The sequence below is a fragment of the Marmota marmota genome, unplaced genomic scaffold, assembly GCF_001458135.2.
Source record: "Marmota marmota marmota unplaced genomic scaffold, marMar, whole genome shotgun sequence".
Lineage (NCBI taxonomy): Eukaryota > Metazoa > Chordata > Mammalia > Rodentia > Sciuridae > Marmota > Marmota marmota.
Window position 1 is genome coordinate 4,341,998 of NW_026000305.1, and position 11,460 is coordinate 4,353,457.

Below are 11,460 nucleotides of genomic sequence, written 5' to 3' on the forward strand. Positions count from 1 at the left end.
GTTGCAGTGACATTGAATGTAGGTGACCTTGCTCAAGGACCAAGGCGGATTAGGGTGTTCCCGGTTTAAGGTAATTGGGTTTAGGGCGTTCCAGGTTTAAGATTATTCCTCCTGGGAATAGGGCGTATCCTGCTGCCTGAGTTCCCCTTGAGTTCTCACGGGATTTAGACAGTATTTTTTGGGAGACAGATGCCCAGTGGAGGTGGATTTGGGCAGAGAACGTGGATTTGGGCAGAGAACGTGGATTTCCCCAGAACGTGATTGTAGATGGCTGGTGTGAGTTCGGGAATAAAGAGTTGCTGTTTGAATCTACAAGCTGTGTGGTGGCTCGTGATTGTGTGCCCAGCCAGATTGCGGCATTTGTGCCCAGCCAGACTGTGGCAGTAGATGATAATCAAACACATCATTTTTATTTATAGTGACAAAGCTATAATTGTCCAAATAGGAGCTATTTAATTTATGGCTGCATATTGTTTGCATTGGGTGCTCAAAATGTTGTTCTCTCCCTTAAAGTGAGGTATTGGTAACCTGAAGGGACACTACAAGATTATAGGGTAGAAACTGTAATACCTTGGATCTGCACTGCAAGAGAGGAAGACACATAGACAACATAAAAAACAAGGGAAGAAAATGCCCCAAACAAACCAAGATGCTACAATAAGAATCCATTGACAGCTCAGTAGATAAAATATCAGAAAAGGAGTCTGTAATGTACATAATTAAAATGACAATCAAATAATGACATAAGAGAGAAAATATAGGCAATGATTGATCACTCCAACAAAAACACAAGAGAGCAAATAGAGGAAAAAAATTGATCACTCTAAAAAGATATAAGAAAGCAAATACTGGAAGCAAAAGATTACTTCAAGAGAGTTTCTGTAAAAAAAAAACCAGAAATACTTCAAATTAAGGAAACAATAAAGCAAATAAAAACTCAATAGAATGTATTACCAACAGAGTAGATCACATGGAAGACCTTAGATAATGAAGACAAACTATACAAACATAAAAATAAAATAGGGCTGGGGATGTGTCTCAAGTGGCAGTGCACTCGCCTAGCATGTTTGAGGCACTGGGTTCAATTCTCAGCACCACATAAAAATGAAATAAAGATATTGTGTCCACCTAAAAAAATAAATACTTAAAAAATAAAATAGACCACACAAAGAATATGGTAAGAAACCATGAACAGACCATCCAGGAATTATTGGATAGCATCAAAAGACTAAATATAAGATTTATTGGGATAGAGAAAGTCGCAGAGATTCAAACAAATGTAGGCACACTCTCTTCAATGAAATAATATCAGATAATTTCCCAAACATGAAGAATGAATTGGAAAATAAAAAAACAAGAGGCTTATAGGACACCAAATGTACAAAATTACAACAGATCTACACCAAGGCATATTATAATGAAAAAGCTTAGCCTACAGAATAAGGATAGAATTTAAAGGCTGCAAGAGAAAGGAATCAGATTACATGGGGTGGGGGGACTAACTCGAATATTGGCAGATTTTTCAACCCAGACCTTGAAAGCTAGGAGATCTTGGAACAACATATAAAGTTCTGAAAGAAAAAGGATGCCAACCAAGAATCTTATATCCAGCAAAACTAAGCTTCACTTTTGATGATGAAATACAAATCTTCCATGATACAACAAAAGTTAAAAAATATTCAACAAGAAAACCTGTACTACAGAACATTCTTGACAAAATATTCTATGAGGAAGAAACAAAAAACAACAACTAAAATCAGCAAAGAGAGGAACTACGTTAAAGGAAAGGGAAATCAAAGGAGAAACTAAGTCAAGTTAAAAACCAAAAACAAACCAAAGTGACCAGGAATACAAAATACAATTCAATAATAACCCTGAATGTCAACGGCCTAAACTCATCAATCAAAAAACAGACTGGCAGATTGATTTTAAAAAAAAAGACCCAAAAATATGCTACATCTCACAGGAAGAGAGTCATCTCATAGGAAAAAACATCATAGACTAAAAGTGAAAGAATGGGATAAAACAAGGTCATTAACATAATGATGAAGCTTTCAATTCAGCAAAATCATATAACAATTATAAACATGTATGCACACAACATCAGAGCAGATTCTTCAAGGAATTATCTTGAATTTCTATGAAGCAATATAGTAATAATAATGAAATGTAACATTCACTTTCAGCAATGAACACATCATTGAGAAATAACAAAGAAACACCAAATTTAAACTGTAATCTAAACCATATGAACATAACAGATACTAAACATTCATTCCATGGCTGCAAAATACACACTCTTCTCATCTGCACATGTAACATTTTCCATGATTGTTATAAAATAGGCTATACATGAAGCCATAATAAGGTTAATTACATGTAAATCATATCCAGTATCTTTTTTGATAACTGTGATATAAAACTAAAGGTTAATAACAAAAGGAACTTTACAAATTTTAAGTATATGAAAATAAATTATCATGTTCCTGAATAATCAATAGGTCAATAAATGAAATAAAAGGGAAATTAAATATTTTTAGAAAATCAAAACTTTGAACCACAGTGTATCAAAACATATTCAGGACTATTTATTCTCTTCATAAGTGTGTCAGTTTTGATTAACTTTCTTCCCCAAAACTGACTACTTTATCATTTTTTATAGTGTTTATTTTATTTATGCCTGGCTGTTATTTCATTTCTTCCACAAATTCAGATTTAATTTTCTTCTTGTGTTTTAGTCCCTTATGGTGTAACACTGTTTATTTCAGATTATTCTCCTCCATAATACAGCTATGTATTTGTATAAACTTTCCTCTGCAAACTGCTTTTGCATTATCCCATATGTTTACGGAAAAAAAACCCTAAAATACTAATAGAACTAATTATTGAATTCAACAAATTTTCGTGATACAAATTAACATACATAAATCATAGTATTGATACATGCCAATGATGAATTATATGAAAAAAGATTAAATAACTCTACATTTGATAAAAGAATAACATGCCTGGTTATAAATTTATAAAAAAGATGAAATAACGCTACAATAAAATTTGTAAGACATTTATGAAAAAAAGGCCACAAAAATTGGAAAGATATACAATTGATTCAAAGAATAAATATTGCTAAAATGTTCATATATCCAAGGTGATCTATAGACTCAATGCAATTCCTGTCAAAATACTAATGATGTTTTTCACAGAATCAGAAAAAGAATTTTAAAAATAGAAAACCCCAAAAATCAAATCCATTTTGAGCAAAAAAAAAATAAAAAAGAGAGAGAGGCATCATGCTCCCTGACTTCAAGTCATACTAAAAAACTATGGTAATCAAGACATCATGGTATTGGATTAAAAATACAGAAACAAATCAGTGGAACAGAATAGAAAGTCTAGAAGTATACCCTTGCATCCAAAGTCAACTGATTTTCAAAAAAGCTGCTAATAACATGAATTGGAGAAAGGACAGTCTTTACAATAAATGCTATTTGAAAATACAGATATACACATAAGGAGGAAGAAAACTACACCTCTATCTCTCAAAGGTCCAAAGATCAATTCAAATGGATTAAACTGTAAATGTAAAATCTGAAACTGTGAAAATATTAGAAAATATTCACTAGGGACATAATTTAGGACATTGATATGGGCAAGGACTTTTTGGAAAAGATCCTCAAAACATAGGAGATGAAGGAAAATATGCACATAAAACAGTAAGAAACCAAAAATATTCTTCACAGCAAAGGAAATACTCAAAATAAGGCAGAGACAAACTAGAGAACTGAAGAAAAATTTTTGGTATGTATACATATAACATGATTTTGATATGCAGAATACATAAAGAACTCCAAATAATAGAAAAGTAATAATAATAATAATAATAATAATATGATTTAATTGAACAGTATATCTAAAAAAAGATGTTTCTCAAAAGAAGACATAGGAATGGACAATAGTTATACATAAGTATGTTCAATATCACTATTCATCAGTGAAAGGCAAATCAAACGAACAGTGTGAGATCATTTCACCCCAATAATAATGCCTAATATCAGCGTCTGGGGATGTAATTTACTTGCTTAGTGTGTCTTCGATACTGAATTCAATCCCCACAACCACAAAATAAATAAATAGAGATATAAAAGAAAGAAGCTAAAATAAACATGACTTACATCAAACAGCCTAACAATAACAGTTGTTGGGAATGATATGGAGAAAAGGGAGCACTTACACACACTATAAGTAGAAATTTAATTTAAGTACATTTATTATGTAAAATTGTATGTAGGTTCAACAAAAATATTAAAAGTATAGCTAGTATATGATACAGTGATTCTACTTACGTATATATGTCCAAAGAACATGGAATCAGTACATCAAAGGAATTTCTTTACCACAGGTTCATGATAGTACTATCTACAATGGACCAGAACTAGGAACAACATAAATATCCATGTGACTAATTAATCGATTAACAAGTATGGGACTTATACCCAATTGAATACCATTTAACAATAATAAAATATGAACTCCTGTTGTTCTGACAATGAATCATAAACTACTTTGAAAACTAATATTCCAGTAAGTTAGAAAGTCTTGAAGATATTGACAGGTTCCTAGAGGTATATATGACCTACTCAAATTGAACTAGTAGGATATAAAATGTTTAAACAGATCAATTTCAAGTAATGAAATTGAAGGAGACATCAAAAGCCTACCAAGAAAGAAAAGTCCAGGAATGGATGGATTCTTAGCCAAGTTCTACCATGCCTTCAAAGAATAACTAACACCAATCCTCCTCAAATTATTCCATGAAATACAAAAGGAGCAAACTCTTCCAAATTCATTCTATGAAGATGAAGCTAGTATCACCCTGATATGAAAATCAGACAATGACACATCAAGAAAACTTCAAACCAATATCCCTGATAGACATAGATCCAAAAATTCTTAGTAAACCCCTGGAAAATTACATACAAAAACACATTTAAAAGACAGTATGGCATGATCAAGTAGGTTTCATTCTAATGATACAAGGTGGGTTCAACATATGGAAACCAATAAACCAAATATGGATCTTTTTATATCCCCCTATTTATTACATAAATAGACTTAAAGAAATAATCACATGATTATTTTAATATATATAGAAAAAGCATTTCACAAAATACAGTGTCCACTCATGTTAAGAACACTGGGAAAACTAGGTATAGCAGGAACATACTTCAACATTGTAAAACCTACATATGACAAACCCAAGGCCAGCATCATTTTAAATGGAGAAAAACTCAAAGTATTCCTTCTAAAAATAGGAACAAGTGAAGCATACCCACTTTTTTCACTTCTATTCAATATAGTCCTTGAAATACTAACCAGAAAAAAATAGGCAAATGAAAAAAATTGATACAAATAGGAAAAGAAGAGCTCTAACTATCTGCTGACCACATGATTCTATATGTATAAGACCCAAAACACTCAAGCAGTAAACTTCTAGAACTCATAAATGAATTCAGCAAAGTAGCAAGATACAAAATTAATACCCATAATCTTTTGCATCCCTGTACTCCAATGATGAATTTTCTGAAAGATAAATTAAAAAAAAATCCCATTCAAAATAGCCTCAAAATATTTAGGAATCAATCTAGCAAAATGTGAATGAATTTTACAACAAAAACAAAAGACACTAAAGAAAGAAATTAAGGAAGACCTTAGAAAATGGAAAGTCCTTTCATGTTCTTGGAGAGGCAGAATCCATATTACCAAAATGGCCATACTATCAAAAGCACAACACAGATTCAATGCAATTCCTATCAAAATTCCAATGACATTCTTTATAGAAATATAAAATCATGTCATAAAATTCATTTGGAAAAATAAGAGGCCCAGGATAGACAAAGCAATCCTTAGAAAGAAATATGAAGAATGAGGCATCACAATAACAGACCTTAAATTATACTACAGAGCCATAGTAACAAAAATAGCACAGTGTTAGCACTAAAATGGGTAACAATACCAATGGAACAAAATATAAGACACAGAGACAAACCCATGTAAATATAGTTACCTCATTCTAGACAAAGGTGCAAGAAACACACTGGAGAAATATAGCCTCTTCAAGAAATGATTCTGGGAAAACTGGAAATCCATATGTAGTACAGTGGAAGTTAACCTCTCTCTCTCTCATGCTCCACAAAATTTTAAGTGGATCAAAGTCCTACAATTCAACATGTTGGAGCTGGAGATCTTTATATTAAGTTAAATATGTCAGGCATAGAAATATAAATACTGAGTGATCTTATTTTTTGTAGAATACGAAAATACTGATATAATAGTGGTTGAGATTAGAATGGTGGTTATCAAAGGCCTGGGAAAGTAAAGGGGAGACAGCAACAGGAAAAGTTGATCAATGCGTACTAAGTTGCAGTTAAATAGGAGCAAGCAGCTCTGGGATACTGGTGCAAATTATGGTAACCATACATAACAATTATATGTACCATGTATTTCAAAAAAGTTAGAAGAAAGGACAATGCACAACTTCACAAAAATAAATGAAAAATGATTATTAGAAAACTATTATTAAATAAATCATGTGGACACTTTCAGATCATAATGGAATAAAACCAGAATTTAAGAGCAAGAAATATGACAGAAACCACGTAAAGCATAGAGGTCGAATTCTTCTCTTTTACACAAGGAGTGGGCCATAGGAAAAATGAGAGGTGAAATCAAGAAATTCTTAGAAACAAATGAGCACAGTATTACTACATATTGAAATCTCTGGGAGAGTATAAAGGCAGTTCTAAAAGGAAAAAATAATGTGGCATTGAGTGACTCAATCATTTCTAGCAACTGTTATTTTGAGTCTGTTTAATATAAGCCATTTTTTAAAATTTGCTAATACCTATATTGTCACCTAGAGTATGGACTCTTTGGAAAATGTTCCATGAACTACTGAGAAGAAAATAAATTCAGCCATTTTTTGATGAAACCTATTCTATAGATATCTGTTAGGTTCATTTGACTTATAGAGTTATTTGTATTTGTATGACCCATATAGTGGTGGTATGATGAAATCCCCCAGTATTATTGTACTGGATCTATTTGGAATTTAATTTCAAGACTATTTTTAATGTAATTAGCTGTACTGACATTTAGGACATATATATTTACTGTTATTAGATGATCTTTTTGGATTGGTTATTATTAAGCTGATTTCAATATTATACAATGCATTTAATTTATGTGTCAAACACACCATGCTACTGCATTAACATTTACAAATTTGTGAATTTGTTAAAAATAAAAATATCAATTACATTATTCTTATATTATTTTATTGCTTTTATTAGTGCATTATAGTTATACATATTAGTTGTATTGATTTTTACATAATCATACATATAATTTGCTCCATTTCAGTTCTAGGGGCCTCATCTTTCTCTCCTTTCCTCCTCCTTTATTCCCTTTCTTGTATGCTACAGGTCTTCCTTCTATTTCTTTGTCAATTTATTTTAATAGGTGCTTTATAGATATAAAAAGGCAGAATTCACTGTGGAATATTTATGCATGTATTTAGCATAATTGTGTCAAATTCAATGTGTTCTTTTTCTTGTGTTCCAGTAGTTTCATTATTGTTTCAATTTTTCCTTTTCTAAGGCCATCCTTGAGGTGGAACATTGGATTATTTATTTTATTTTTAATATTTTGTTTTAATATTTATTGGGATCTAGTTTTTGTTCCCGTTAGCAGTATGTACTGGACTTCTTTGATTCTTCTGATTAATTTTTGCTTTAAGTCTTCTTTGTCAGATATGAGAATAGCTACTCATGCTTTTAACAAAGATATTCTTAAATGATTCTGTTTTTGTTTTTATGTGTGTGTGTGTGTGAGAAAGAGAGAGGGAGAGAGAGAGAGAGAAAGAGAGAGAGAGTGTGTGTTAGGGTGAAGGATATGATGACTGCTAATACAGTTCAGACTCACTGTCATAATTTGCTATGGTACCATTTGTAAATGTTGTTATAGTGAAATCTTAGAACTATTATGAAATTAATTTTGACACTGCAGATTTCTGAACGTGTCCAGGGATTTCCATTTGTCCCTGGTCCACACTCTGTCAATATTTACCATATTGAACTTAAAAACTTGTGAATTCTTATTTGATTCTTAATTTACTTAAAATAGTAATAATAAATCCATTGCACACTATCATAAATATCACATTTTTATTGAAAATTAGGTATTTACCGAAAATGTGACAAGATTTTATATTTATAGTTCTCTTTAACATCTGTCTTTTTTAGGAGATAACTGGTTTCTCTTATCTGTTCACATTCAATCTGTTGTATGACATGTTTAGGATGAATATACTTACTATACATAAAATCACCTTGTAGTCTTGTTAAAATGTTAAATTCTTAATAAGACTGAAATGGGTTCCATGATTCTGAGTTTCCTAGGGTCACAGATAATTACCACACTTTGAAAAGGCTCCAGAGTACAAGTTATTAAATGTTTCAAATGTAACTCCTAGTTGGACATCTCCTTAGATTTTGTAATCAATACAATCAGTTTTACTTTCATGCCTTTACTGGAGTTAATCTAATAATATAAATCATATTATATGAATCATGTGGTCCTTTGAATAAATGATAAAAAACATTTAATATAATAAATACTATGTTATCTATTTACATATTTATTTTCTTTGACTTTTTTAAATGACCAAGTTGGCAAAATTGAGAATAAATATTCAAGAAGCCACAGTATGTGAATAAACTCTTTGTCCATGTGATAACCTTTCAGTTTCTCTTATATTCTCAATATATAGAAATAACTCATCAATCTGGCCTTACCTATATATGTTGTTAATTTAAAGAAACAATTTTAGTCTCTAGACCAGTATTTACTAGCTAAAATAGTTGTGGAAGGATTGGAGCTGTTTGTTTAAATTTTTGTATATATCCAAAATGTGTGTGTTTTTAGTATTTAAAGTTAATTTTTAATAAGTTTTATAAAAATTATCTATGTAACAAAACTATTTTTCTAATAAACATTAAATGGTTAAATTAAATGCTTAACTCTTAACATAAAAATGTTAATTATGTATCTTCTAAAAATAATCTTTCAAACCACCAGTTCAAGGCATGCCATGTTTTAGGGACACTTAAGTACTTTATTCAAGATATTATTGAAATGTAAAAACTTAAGTAACAAAGCAACTTCATTTCCTTTATCAAAATCATTGGAACACATTTACACAATATGTCAAATATCTTTCCCATCAAAATATCTATGATTCAATTTTTTGATAATTTTGTAAAATTGGTGATCATCCTCCTAGTACTCTCTTGCCAGGTAAGAATAGCAGCAAACTTTCCTCAAGTTCCAGAATGAAGAATTACCAAATGTGTTACTGTGGAAAGACATGCAATTACTGAAATAGATTGCACTGGGATAAAATACATGGTATGATGCCTCTCAGTGGATCTTTGTATGCAAAATTGACCCTTCAGTAGTTAAGGAGTTTCAGAATGAAATACCTATTATTTATGAAAGTGTTTTCTAGTTATCAATCAATAAATGAATGAATTTATTTGTAAGAACTTAATTCTTTTTAGTTTTTGAAAATTTTAAGATGGAATTTGATTATATTTCATTATGCCCTTGGAATCCATTATGTTTTGGACTTCAATTCTAACAAGAAATTTTGTTCTTGCTTTTGAAATATAAATAACAGCTTTTTGCAATTTTTGTGTTGCCACACTCTTCTCCTATGTCATTCCTCTGAAAAGGAAGCGATATTTCTTTTACCTGGCCAATGGAGAATAAATAAGAATGTAAATTTTTAAATGTAAAATTGGCCAAATGGGTAGTTATCAAGCACAAATGGTATGATAAGTTTTGTTGTTAACCTCTTTTTAAGGGTCAATATTATTAGAAATATTTGAATTACATTATTTTAAGTGTCATTTATATCTGTGTTTTCAAGGTACACCAAAGTTATATGCACACTACCAAAAGAAAATTTAGAAGAAGCTTTTTTTCTCCCTTCAGTCAGAACTTCACTTACTTTTCCTTAAAGTCAAAAACAGCAATTTATCATTTGAATTCTAGTCCTTTTCAAGAAACGGATAATATTGAATTGCTTTAAATGTAGCATAATATATATAAGAAAAATATTCTGTATTTTAGTACCATAATTTCTCTCAATATGAATACATAACTTTCTATTTTCAGTTATTATTTGAGAAGAGGATAGAAGTGCTATACAGTAGATTATTATTTTTTTTAATATTTTTTAGTTGTTGATGGACCTTTATCTGCTTATTTATATGTGGTGCTAGGAATCAAACCCAGTGCCTCACACGTATGAGGCAAGCACTCTACCACTGAGCTACAACTCCAGCCCCTACAGTAGATTATTTAACCAAATAATCTGGCTAGTAAAACAAATAATCTGCCTAATAGAAGATGAATATATATATATATATATATATATCCAACTTTCTAGTGTTTGAAGCATTGGAACAATAAAATACAATTAACATGAAAGCAATAGTGAACATAACTGAATCTTACTTTGATGATACAGATGACGTTTCAGGACTTTCACTGATCCAGGGTCATCATTATGAATATAAGGTCTTAAAAATATTATTTAAATATGGTGATACCAGCTAATAAAGATTTCTAGTTGATAAAAGACTGGGCCGACAACACAGATATTACTATACTGTGGTATAAAAAGCAGATATGTTTCACATGATTCTTCCCCTGTTGGAATTAAAGGGAGAATACTTTGTGGAAAAATATGTTTGTTGGGTAAGCTATTGCATTTACAAATTCATGTATTCAAATAAATTTACTGAGAACTCCACATGTGTTATTTTGGTGTCAGTAATGGAGTAATAAAACTGAATTTTATAACACATGCACTTATATCAAGAATAAACAAAATTGCATGCTGTCTGAAGAACTGCTTATTTGTTAACTTGTTTAATATTTTCTGAAAATATAAGTATTGGATTTAATAAACTTAATAAAGGACTATATGGGCTAGGTAAATAAATATAATTGGACATTTATGAAAAGAGCAAGATCATCTATTGAGGATGATTAGACATTTCCTTTTTTTTAAGTCAAACTGAATTTACTATATGATTAACTGCGGTACGGATAAAAATTCTATACAGTGACATTTTGCATATAAAATTTCATTTAGCTCTTTGCCACTAAAGATTTGGAAGACTGTTAACTTATGTGACAAAGATGAATGCCTATTCTCTGATACACTCTGGATCACATTTTATGTTCTTCTGACATTATGAGTTTCCCATAATTTTTTGTTACACTATTTGTGCTGTAAATAACCTCTGTCTTACTTAATGATCCTTATCCAATTTGTAGATTTCTTAATCTTTATATATGTGATTACTTCAAGTTCATTTAAAAGTATTTTTA